This window comes from Triticum dicoccoides, chromosome 5A (genome assembly GCF_002162155.2).
Source record: "Triticum dicoccoides isolate Atlit2015 ecotype Zavitan chromosome 5A, WEW_v2.0, whole genome shotgun sequence".
Lineage (NCBI taxonomy): Eukaryota > Viridiplantae > Streptophyta > Magnoliopsida > Poales > Poaceae > Triticum > Triticum dicoccoides.
In genome coordinates this window covers 610,974,263-610,987,894 of record NC_041388.1, presented here as the reverse complement: position 1 = coordinate 610,987,894, position 13,632 = coordinate 610,974,263, and positions in this window count along the sequence as shown.

Below are 13,632 nucleotides of genomic sequence, written 5' to 3'. Positions count from 1 at the left end.
GGATCTCAATACAAAGTTATCCCCCTCTCTCGTGGAGATCTATTCGATGTAATCTTCTTTTGCGGTGTGTTTGTTGAGACCGATGAATTGTGGGTTTATGATCAAGTTTATCTATGAACAATATTTGAATCTTCTCTGAATTCTTTTATGTATGATTGGTTATCTTTGCAAGTCTCTTCGAATTATAAGTTTGGTTTGGCCTACTAGATTGATCTTTCTTGCAATGGGAGAAGTGCTTAGCTTTGGGTTCAATCTTGCGGTGTCCTTTCCTAGTGACAGTAGGGGCAGCAAGGCACGCATTGTATTGTTGCCATCGAGGATAACAAGATGGGTTTATATCATATTGCATGAGTTTATCCCTCTACATCATGTCATCTTGCTTAAAGTGTTACTCTTTTATCTTGAACTTAATACTCTAGATGCATGCTGGATAGCGGTCGATGTGTGGAGTAATAGTAGTAGATGCAGGCAGGAGTCGGTCTACTTGTCTCGGACGTGATGCCTATATACATGATCATGCCTAGATATTCTCATAACTATGCTCAATTCCGTCAATTGCTCAACAGTAATTTGTTCACCCATCGTAATACTTATGCTCTTGAGAGAAGCCTCTAGTGAAACCTATGGCCCCCGGGTCTATTTTCCATCATATTAATCTTCCAATACTTAGTTATTTCCTTTGACATTTATTTTACTTGCATCTTTATTTCTCTTTATCATAAAAATATCAAAAATATTATATTATCATATCAATTAGATCTCACTCTCGTAGGTGACCGTGAAGGGATTGACAACCCCTTTATCGCGTTGGTTGCGAGGAGTTTATTTGTTTGTGTAGGTGCGAGGGACTCGTGCGTGGCCTCCTACTGGATTGATACCTTGGTTCTCAAAAACTGAGGGAAATACTTACGCTGCTCTGCTACATCACCCTTTCCTCTTCAAGGGAAAACCAACGCAGTGCTCAAGAGGTAGCAGCCAGACTAATGGGTCGTGGAAGTACAAGACAGAAGACTTTCCCCCGTGTCCGGATGGGACTCTCCTTGGCGTGGAAGGAAAGCTTAGCGTGCGGATATGAAGATTCCTTTCTCTGTAAACCGACTCTGTACAAACCCTAGCCCCCTCCGGTGTCTATGTAAACCGGAGGGTTTAGTCCATAGAGACGATGACAATCATAACCATATAAGCTAGACATATAGGGTTTAGCCATTACAATCTCGTGGTACATCAACTCTTGTAACCCCTATATTCATCAAAGTCAATCAAGAAGGACGTAGGGTATTACCTCCATCAAGAGGGCCCGAACCTAGGTAAACATCGTGTCCCCTGTCTCCTATTACCATCGATCCTTAGACGCAGTTCAGGACCCCCTACCCGAGATCTGCTGGTTTTGACACCGACACCCCCCTTTCCTTTTCCAACTAGGAGAAGGAGGGAAGGAGGAAGAGGAGAGAAGAGAAGGAAGGAGGGGCTCCGCCCCCACCCCTTGTCCAATTCGGATTGGCAAGGGGGGCGCGCGCCACCTCCTGGCCGGCCCTCTCTCTTCTCCACTAAGGCCCATGGTGGCCCATTAACCTCCGGGGGGGTCCGGTAACCCCCGGTACTCCGAAACTCATCTGAATCAACCCGAACCATTCCGGTGTCCGAATGTAACCTTCCAATATATGAATCTTTACCTCTCGACCATTTCGAGACTCCTCATCATGTTCGTGATCTCATCCGGGACTCCGAACAAACTTCGGTCATCAAATCACATAACTCATAAAACAAATCGTCATCGAACGTTAAGTGTGCGGACCCTACGGGTTCGAGAACTATGTAGACATGACTGAGACACATATCCAGTCAATAACCAATAGCGGAACCTGGATGCTCATATTGGCTCCTACATATTCTTTGAAGATCTTTTACCGGTCAAACCGCATAACAACACACGTTGTTCCCTTTGTCATCCATATGTTACTTGCCCGAGATTCGATCATCGGTATCATCATACCTAGCTCAATCTCGTTACCGGCAAGTCTGTTTACTCGTCCGTAATACATCATCCCGTGACTAAATCATTAGTCACATTGCTTGCAAGGCTCATAGTGATGTGTATTACCGAGAGGGCCTAGAGATACCTCTCCGATACACTGAGTGACAAATCCTAATTTCGATCTATGCCAACTCAACAAACACCATCGGAGACACCTGTAGAGCATCTTTATAATCACCCAGTTACGTTGTGACGTTTGATAACACACAAGGTGTTCCTTCAGTATTCGGGAGTTGCATAATCTCATAGTCAGAGGAACATGTATAAGTCATAAAGAAAGCAATAGCAATAAAACTAAACGATCATTATGCTAAGCTAACGGATGGGTCTTGTCCGTCACATCATTCTCTAATGATGTGATCTCGTTCATCAAATGACAACACATGTCTACGGTTAGGAAACTTAACCATCTTTGATTAACGAGCTAGTCTAGTAGAGGCATACTAGGAACACTCTGTTTGTCTATGTATTCACACATGTACTAAGTTTCCGGTTAATACAATTTCGGCATGAATAATAAACATTTATCATGATATAAGGAAATATAAATAACAACATTATTATTGCCTCTAGGGCATATTTCCTTCACTACTATATTCCAACTTTTCCATGGTTCATACCCCCCCCCCCGATACTACTCACAGAATCATCAAAATAAGGAAACAACACAAAGAAAACAGAATCTGTAAAAAATAGAACAGTCTATAGTAATATGTAACTCTCAAATACTTCTATAACTCCAAAAATTCTAAAACATTGAGATAACCTAAGAAAATAGTTTATTAATCTTCTGCAAAAAGAATCAGTATTTTATCACGCTTCTGTAAAAAATGAAAATTATTTACGTGGGCGCAAAAGTTTCTGTTTTTCAGCAAGATCAAATCAACTATTACTGTAAGCCATCCCAAAGGTCTTACTTGGCACAAACACTAATTAAAATGCAAAACCACATCTAACCAGAGGCTAGATGAATTATTTATTGCATAAAAGAACCTGAAAAGCAAAAACAAAAATAAATTTGTGTTGCCCCCCAACAAGCGCTATTTTTTAACGCCCTTAGCTAGGCATAAAACACGAATAGATCTAGGTATTGTCATCTTTGGTATGCAATCCATAAGTAGCACTCATAATAGATTCATATGGCAATTCAATTTTATTTCTTGGAAAGTGTTACATGCCCTTCCTTAATGGAAATTGGAATCTAATGTTTCCTTCTTTCATATCAATAATTGCACCAATCGTTCTAAGGAAAGGTCTACCAAGAATAATAGGACATGCATGATTGCAATCTATATCAAGAATAATGAAATCTACGGGCACATAATTACTATTTGCAACAATAATAACATCATTAATCCTTCCCATAGGTTTCTTAATAGTGGAATCCGCAAGATGCAAATTTAAAGAACAATAATCAAATTCACAGAAACCTAACACATCACATAAAGTTTTTGGAATCGTGGAAACGCTAGCACCCAAATCACACAAAGTATGACACTCATAATATTTAATCTTAATATTAATAGTAGGTTCCCACTCATCATAAAGTTTTCTAGGGATAGAAACTTCCAATTCAAGCTTTTCTTCAAAAGATTGCATCATAACATCAACGATATGTTTAGTGAAAGCTTTGTTTTGATTATAAGCATGAGGAGAATTCAACATGGATTACAACAAGGAAATACAATCTATTAAAGAACAATTATAATAATTAAATTCCTTGAAATCCAAAAGAGTGGGTTCATTGCTACCTAAAGTTTTGACCTCTCCAATCCCACTTTTATCAATTTTTGCATCAAGATCTAAAAACTCCGAAATCATTGGGACGCCTTTTAACTAAAGTTGACTCATCTCCAGTACCATCTTTATGAAGATTTATATTGGAAAACAAAGATTCAATAGGAGTCACATCAATCACTTTAAGATCTTCATCATTATTTTCACGAAAACTAGAAGAACACATTTTTACAAACCAATCTCGTTTAGCACGCATCTTAGCGGTTCTTTATTTGCACTCATCAATGAAAATTCTCATAGCTTTGAGATACTCATTAATATCATGCTTGGGTGGAATAGATTTAAGTTTCAAAGAATCAACATCAAGAGAAATTATATCCACGTTCCTAGCCAAATCATCAATCTTAAACAATTTTTCTTCAATCAAAGCATTGAAATTCTTTTGCGAACTCATAAATTCTTTAACACTATTCTCAAAATCAGAGGGCATCTTATTAAAATTTCCATAAGAATTGTTGTAGGAATTACCATAACTATTAGAGTAATTACTAGGAAACGACCTAGGATTAAAATTGCCTCTATACGCGTTATTACCAAAATTATTCCTACCAAAAAAATTCACATCCATAGATTCATTGTTATTCTCAATCAAAGTAGACAAAGGCATATCATTAGGATCAATAGAAGAACTCTTGCTAGCAAATAATTTCATAATTTCATCCATCTTGCCACTCAATACATTAATCTCTTCAATTGCATGCACTTTTTTTTACTGGTGGAAGATCTTTCGGTATGCCATTGAGTATAATTAACCATAGTATTATCTAGGAGTTTAGTAGCTTCTCCTAAAGTAATTTCCATAAAAGTACCTCCCGCGGCCAAATCTAAAAGATTTCTAGAAGCAAAATTCAATATGGCATAGAATTTTTGTACAATCATCCACAAATTCAAACCATGAGTAGGGCAATTTCATATCATCAATTTCATCCTCTCCTAGGATTGTGCAACATGCTCATGATCAAGTTGCTTAAAATTCATAATCTCGTTCCTAAGGGAGATGATTTTAGCGGGAGGAAAATACTTGGAAACAAAAGCATCTTTACACTTATTCCATGAATCAATACTATTTTGGGCCAATTCCAGTTCTGCCCCTAACTTGAACCCACTACTCAGTTTTGCCCCTAGTTTTCGGGTATGCTCAGTTTTGCCCCTCTGCCGTCAGTGCCACTTATAGAAATGCCCCTCCGCTCCGTTTTCGTCCAGTCAAGGCTGTTTGACCGCTAACTTGCCGTCGGTTTGACATATTTGCCCCTCTTTCTTACATGTGGGCCCTCTCTTACCTCTTCGCTTCACTCTCTCTCTCTCTGCTCTTCTTCAACCTCTCGATGACTCGATTTGGAGAGGGGATAGATCGACCGCAATAGGATTCAGAGGCCGGCGGTGGGTCGATTTGGAGGGCGGCGGCATGTCCACGTCGAGCTCGTCGGTGGCTTGCGAGGTAAGTGTGGCTCGTCGGTGGATCGATCTGGGGGGATTTCTGTCCCAATTAGGGTTCATCAGATTGGGGATTTCCTGCGTTTAGGTCGATGGTGTTGGGATTGTTCAGTTTCAATCCGAGTTCTACCTCCCCCATCCGTCATTCTCTGGGCTGGAGATGAGCACGACGCAGCGGTGCGCAGGGTACGGTCTCATCCCCGCTCGTCGCGTCGCCTGGGGAGGTGCAAGAACAGGAAGAAGATTCTTAGGCTGCCCCTAGATGTAAGGGATTAACTCTCATTCCCACTATGTCTGTCCTCTCATTTTGCTTTCATTATTTGCCAATTTTTTGTTGTATAATGTAAGATATAATTCTGCAGCTCCCTGATGAATGCGACTGGGTAGTTTGGATTGCTCTCCCCCCCACACAGATTGTGTTGCTCGTGCATTCGAGGAACTTCATGCTGGATTGGAGAAAAGCTGGCTAAAGTCCCATCATTTGGAGAGGAGGTTGATGTACTTAACAGAGAAGAACAAGAAACTCAAGCTGAAGATCAAGAAGAGAAATGAACTTATACAAACATGGGGATTTCTCATAGTAATTTGCATTAGCATTTTGGCATCAGTTTTTTCTGAGTGGTTTAAGAATCCATGGTAGCTGGATTATGGTCTGTAATGAAATGTAATGTATTGTTGTGTGAACTATCTTAATTAGAGCACATTGGAAATGAGTTTCATCTACTGTAATGTGACAAGTTTTAACTGGAAATGAGTTTGCTATTTTGAGTATATTGTGTTCCATTTTGTAGCAATGTAGTAATGTGACAAAACTTGACAGTGCAGTAGTAATGTGACAAAACTTGACAGTGCAGTAGTAATGTGACAAAAATGACAGTTAGATGGGCACACCAGCAGCTGGACCAAACATAGGACATGATCACATTGAGACATAAGAGAGTTCACAACATTGTGCCACAACAAACTTCAAATCTAGTACATGACCTTATAATTTTCACACCCACAACAAATTTTCACAGCATTACAAGTACTACCACATCTACTTGTTCTTCTTGCTCCTGGTATTGCAAGCTGGGTTTGAAGAGAGCCTAGAACTCCTCCTGGTGCTCACAGTTTTGCTCACAACCTTGTTTGGAGTAGAAGAACTGGTAGGATTATTGCTTCCAGTGACAGAACCTATAATCTCCTCTTCTGCAATTTTGAACTTCTTCTTAAGTGGTGACTGCCCCCTCTCAGCTGGTCTTTTGTAGTTCTTTCTTGGGCTGCAAAGTCACAAATAAATGGGAGAGGTCAGTTAGCAAACATTGAAGAAGTTAGGAAATAACTTCAAAAATAAACCAAAAAAGTACCTGACTGCACTACTGACTATTGTTGCATATGCAGAAGTTGCATTTGCATTAGCAGCATCTCCAGCACTTGCATTTGCATTTGCATTTGCATCATCTCCAACACTTGCATTTGCATTTACATCATTAGTAGCAGCATATGCCATAGTTTCATTAGTAGCAGTTGTTGCATCAGTAGCAACATCAGTTGCTTCATCATTTTTAGCCAGAGGTTCATCATCAGCATTATCAGCACCCCAATGTTCTTCCTCTCCAAATGCAGGGTCAATGGACTCTTTGCAGTGGCTGCCTTTGTGCCCATGTTTCCCACATCTTGAACACTTATTCTTTCTTCCTCCAAGTCCTTTTCCCTCTGATTTAGCCCTGATTCTTGTCTTCCTAGGTCTACCAGGTGGCCTATTTTGCAATGGAGCACTCAATTTAAATCCTGGGTCTACAACATCCCATTGTTGCTTGCCCTCCAGAAGTGGCAGATTATCAGCATAAGTAGCGTTGAATTTTGCCATAGAGAAATACTCATGAACATACTGATCAATCTCACTAACTGGACCTCTCATTGAAGTGATAAAGTACAATGCATGTATGCATGGTTGTCCTGTTATTTGCCACTTTCTACAACTACAAGTATGTGTTTGCAAACTAACAGGATATCTCCACTCTCTTTTTTCCTTGTCAATTGCAGTAATCTCTGCCTCAAATGTGCTTCTTTTCACTATGGACAAGGTCTTTTGATTTTTCATGAAGCATAATCATGATTTTGGGGATTATGATGTGCCCATTGTATGTCCCAGCTGCAATCTGTCGTCTCAAGTCAAACTTTTCCATTATGAACTGCCTAATTTTGTCAAGCAAGTCCACAATGTGTATCCCCTTCCACTTCTTAATTTTGGAATTGAATGACTCAGCTAAATTGTTATTGACATAATCAACTTTGCATATTTCATTGAACAAGGCCCTAGCCCATAGTTTGCTATGATGTTCTTCTAGGTACTCTTTCACACCAGGTTTGTTGTATAGCTGTCTAAGATGATAATTGTGTTTTTTCATGCTATATGTCAATGAACAGTGCCACAAATTATCATCAAAAAAATTTCCTCTAATTTTTTTGGAGAAATTAGCTACCAAATGCCTCATGCATTCCCTGTGCTCAACTCCTGTGAATACATCTTCAACAGCAGTTTCTAGTCCTTTGCATGCATCTGTGTGGATGACAAGACCTGGTGGATGTCCTATTAGTTCTTTTAAATTTTGGAAAAACCATGTCCAACTATCTGTATTTTCAGACTCAACAACTCAGGGAAAAGCTTTTCATCCTCATCATCTGTAGGCCAGTCATCAGGAAGTCCCTCCTCAATATTTGGATCAACAGAATCTCTGCTATGAGTAGGACCTGCATAAATAGGCACTTGCTCTGATGGTGTTCCTGGTACCTGCATAGAGCTCTCTCCTACATCTGAAGCTCTCTTCTGACTGCTAACACTTGTTTTTCTCCCCCTGGATATTCTGCTCCTACCTCTAGAACTAGTAGATTTTGATTTTCTGCCACTGCTCTCTGTCAGTCCTCTTTTTCTTTGTATGACATTGATTTCCAATTTGACTGGGAAATTAGCATGAATTCTAAACATTTTTTCTAACTCAGCATCACATTGGACTGGGACCCAAACTGAACTATCAATATCCTAGTACCTGAATTCAACTGCATCATGTATTCCCCACGGGTATTTAGCACATATATGAGATCTAAACTGCACAAACTTCAGTGTGCTCTCCACTACCAAAGGAAATGAAAATCCTGTGTTCCCTACTTTTGTACCAGCAGGAACTAGAAGAGTTGTTTCCATTCTACAATCCAAACATATATAGTCCACCCTACGAATGACAATGAAAAACAGAAAAAATCGAACCAAATGAGCACTACGAACGCAGATGAACACTAGGAATCAAATCGAACTACAATACGTATAGCAGGCTTCAGATCTGAAAGTACTGCACTTACCCCTTCGGATTTGTGCTCCCTTCATGGCCGCCGCCGACGCCGCAACCACCGTCGACCTCCATCCACAGCGGTTGGCTCCGAATCACAGCACAGCTCACATAAAGAGTCAGGTCCACCGAATCTCCACCGTGCCCGCCATTGATCTGGAGTTTTCCATGGTGGGGATCGAAGCCGCTAGGGTTCGAGTGAGGGGGCGATTTGGGGGAGAGAGCTAGGGTTAGGGTCGAGCGAGAGAAAGAGCAGAGAGAGAGAGAGTGAAGCGAAGAGGTAAGAGAGGGCCCACATGTAAGAAAGAGGGTCAAATATGTCAAACTGACGGCAAGTTAGCGGTCAAACAGCCTTGACTGGACGGAAACGGAGTGGAGGGGCATTTCTATAAGTGGCACTGATGGCAGAGGGGCAAAACTGAGCATACCCGAAAACTAGGGGCAAAACTGAGTAGTGGGTTCGAGTTAGGGGCACAGATGTAAATATCCCTACTATTTTTAGGCAAAGATGAAAACCAAGTTTTAGCATGATCTCGAAGTGAGAACGGAAATAGCTTCAATTTAACAATATCATTATCCACATATTTTTTCTTTTGCACATCACACAAGTCAACGAAATTGTTTAGATGGGATGCGACATCTTCACTAGGAAGGCCATAAAATTGATCTTTCATAACAAGATTCAGCAAAGCGGCATTAATTTCACAAGATTCCGCACTAGTGGCGGGAGCAATCGTAGTACTAATAAAATCATTATTATTGGTGTTGGAAAAGTCACAAGATTTGGTATTCTCTTGAGCCATCGTGACAAAGCAAGCAATCCAACACACGAGCACAACAAAAGCAAACGAAGAAGACGGATGGTAGAGGGGCGAAGAAAAGGCAAATCTTTTCAAAAATAGTTTTAGAAGTGGGAAGAGGAAAACGAGAGACGGATGGTGAATAATGTAATGCAAGAGATGAGAATTTATGATGGGTACTTGGTATGTCTTGACTTGGCGTAGATCTCCCTGGCAACGGCGCCAGAAATTCTTTCTGCTACTTATTGTGCTTGTGTTGGTTTTTTCCTTGAAAAGGAAATGGTGATGCATCAAAGTAGAGATAAGTATTTCCCTTAGTTTGAGAACCAAGGTATCAATCCAGTAGGAGACAACACACAAATCACCGAATACCTGCACAAACAATCAAACAACTTGCACCCAATGCAATAAAGGGGTTGTCAATCCCTTCACGGTTACTTGCAAAAGTGAGATCTTATAGAGATAAATAAACAGTAAAGTAAATATTTTTGGTATTTTTGGTTTATAGATCAGAAAGTAAAAGATTGCAAAATAGTAGATCAGAAACTAATATGATGGAAAATAGAAACTTATATGATGGAAAATAGACCCGGGGGCCATAGGTTTCACCATAGGCTTCTCTCAAGATAGCAAATAATACGGTGGGTGAACGAATTACTGTCGAGCAATTGATAGGAAAGCGCGAAGTTATGACGATATCTAAGGCAATGATCATGAATATAGGCATCACGTCCATGTCAAGTAGATCGAAATGATTCTGCATCTACTACTATTACTCCACACATCGACCGACTCCTGCCTGCATCTAGATTATTAAGTTCATGAAGAACAAAATAACAAATTAAGTAAGATGACATGATGTAGAGGAATTAACTCAAGCAATATGATGAAAACCCCATATTTTTATCCTCGATGGCAACAATGCAATACGTGCCTTGTTGCCCCTACTGTCACTGGGAAAGGACACCGCAAGATTGAACCCAAAGCTAAGCACTTCTCCCATTGCAAGAAAAACCAATCTAGTTGGCCAAACCAAACTGATAGTTCGAAGAGAATTACAAAGATATCAAATCATGCATAAAAGAATTCAGAGAAGATTCAAATAATATTCATAGATAAGCTGATCATAAATGCACAATTCATTGGATCTCGGCACACCGCAAAAAAGTATTACATCGAATAGATCTCCAAGAACATCGAGGAGAACATGGTATTGAGAATCAAAGAGAGAGAGAGAGAGAAGAAGCCATCTAGCTACTAGCTATGGACCCGTAGGTTATGGTAAACTACTCATGCTTCACCGGAGGGGCAATAGAGTTGATGTAGAAGCCCTCCGTGATCGAATCCTCCTCCGACTGGGTGCCGAAAAAGGTCCCTACATGGGATCTCACGGGTAGAGAAGGTTGCGACGGTGGAAAAGTGTTTTCGTGGATGCCTCTGGTGGTTTGGGGATATTTGGGAATATATAGGCGAAAGAATTAGGTCAGGAGGGTCACGGGAGGCCCACAAGGGTGGGGGGCGCCCTACCCCCCTGGGCGTGCCCTCCGTCCTTGTGGCCGCCTCATGGCTCCTCCGACTTCATCTCCAAGTCTCCTAGTTTGCTTCTAGTCCAAGAAAAATCATCGCAAAGGTTTCACTCCATTTGGACTCCATTTGGTATTCCTTTTCTACGAAACTCAAAAACAAGGAAAAAACATAAACTAGCACTGGACTCTAGGTTAATAAGTTAGTCCCAAAAATAATATAAAATAGCATATTAATGTATATAAAACATCCAAAATAGATAATATAATAGCATGGAACAATAAAAAATTATAGATACGTTGGAGACGTATCAGGCCTCCCGGTGGGTCCCCTTCTGCTGCTTCTTTGCCCAATATTTTATATATATTCCATGACAATTCTCCGTAAAGTTTTAGGACATTTGGATTTGTGCAGAATAGGTATCTCATATTTGCTCCTTTCCGGTCTAGAATTCTAGCTGTCGGCATTCTCCATCTTCATGTAAATTTTGTAAAATAAGAGAGAAAAAGCATAAGTATTATATCATAATGTAAAATAAAAACCCATAATGAAATAAATATCAACATAAAAGCATGATGCAAAATGGACGTATCACTTGGCTTAAGGGTTTTGGATGCACGAGTAGTATCTCTACTTAGTACATGATTTTTGATCCACAAAGATTATAAACAAGCACCAAATGTCGTAGGATCCATAACAATATAACATATATGCAAATATACCCAAACATAACTCATTACGTTGTGTTTCAGTTGATTGTTGGTAGGCACCCATGGATTCGGCTAGCCAAGGTTTGTGTTAGTATGGTGGAGGGGGAGTAATTTTTTTTTTGCATGGGAACCGCCATTAATGTGTTTAACATGGAAGATATTGAAAACTTCATCGTAAACCATGGTATGAAATGTACACCACATAAATGCAATTTATCTCTCTTTTAACTTTTAAAGCAATGAGCTCTGGCGCACAAGCAAACCCCTGCTTCCCTTTATGAAGGGCATAACTATTTACTTTTATTGTTGAGTCATCACCTTCTCATTCAAGCACCAATCCCGAGAGCACTATTGTCATTCTTAGTTTAACATGCATTTGGTCTAATTAATGTTGGGTGTGAGCATGAATGGATGTCTTCTACCCTGAATTACAATGTTTAGTTGCGGCTTGAATTTCAGAGGTGCTCTGCATTTATGTTTTACGGTCTTAGAAAGGGCTAGCGAGATATCATTCATATTGTATCATAGTTGTTTTGACAAAAGTGCTGGTATTCGAGATATTTTTTTCGCTCACTAGTTGATTATGCCATTGACATGAGTAAATGTGAATTCTAAATGTTATCATATATGTGGTTAGTTCATGATCTTTGCTGAGAATTTGATCACTAGTTAAGCTTATATACAACAATAGAAACAAAAGAGTTTGTAAAAGTTTTTCTTTGTCAGTCTCAAATTGTCAACTAAATTGCTTGAGGACAAGCAATGAGTTAAGCTTGGGGGAGTTGATACGTCTCTAATGCATCTACTTTTTCAAGCACTCTTGCTCTTGTTTTGGACTCTAACTTGCATGACTTGAATGAAACTAATCCTGACTGATATTGTTTTCAGTAGAATTACCTTGATGTTGTTTTATGTGCAGAAATAACAAGTTTCAGAATTAGATGAAATTTTGCAGAGTAGTGTTTTGGAATATATATAAAAAAATATTGGCGCAAAAATGCAAATAACTACTGGAGGGGACTCACTAGAGAGCCACAAGCTCAGGCAGGGCGCGCGCCACGTGAGCTTGTGGGCCCCTCGAGCCTCCGATTAACCTAAATCCAAGCCTACGTATTTCGCCTTCCCGAGAAAAAAAACCCGGAGAAAATGTTTCATCGCGTTTTACGATACGGAGCCGTCGCCACCCCATGTTCTTCATTGGGAGGCCTAACCCGGAGTTGGCTCGGGGTTCCGGAGAGGGAAAATTATCGTCCTTGTCATCAACAACCCTTCTTCATCAACGACCTCATGATGCTCTCCACCGAGAGTGAGTAATTTCATCGCATGCATACTAGAGGTAGATGGAGATGGATGAGATTCGTCATGTAATCGACTCACTTTGTTAGGGCTTGATCCCTAGTATCCATTATGTTCTGAGATTGATATTTCTATGACTTTGCTATATATGCTTAATGCTTGTCACTAGGGCCTGGGTGCCATGATTGCAGATCTGAACCTATTGCATTTTAATGAATATATTTGAGTTCTTGATCTCATCTGCAAGTTATATGCACCTGTCATTGTTCTGAATCATAGAGCCCAATGTGACAATAATTGAGACACTCTTCAGGGATGACTGTAATTTGAAGAGTTCATGTATTCACTGTTTTCTAATGCTTTGTTCTGGTTCTCTATTAAAAGAAGCGCGTTAATTACCCTTAGTTTCCATTAGGACCCCGTTGCCACAGATGGGTAGGACAAAAGATGTCATGCAAGTTCTTAACACGAACACGTATGGCTATAGAGGAAATACATGCCTATATATGACTGATGAGTTGGAGCTATTGCGTATTGCTCTAGGTTGTGACTATTACATAATGAATTTCATCCACGCGCCGAGGAAAAGGTGCCGCTATGCAACAACGGCCTCGCGCCATGCAACAACGAAGAGGACACTACGCGCCACAGGACTTGGTCGCTCCTGATCCAACCACTAAGGAGTGTTTTGGAGTTACTATGACCTC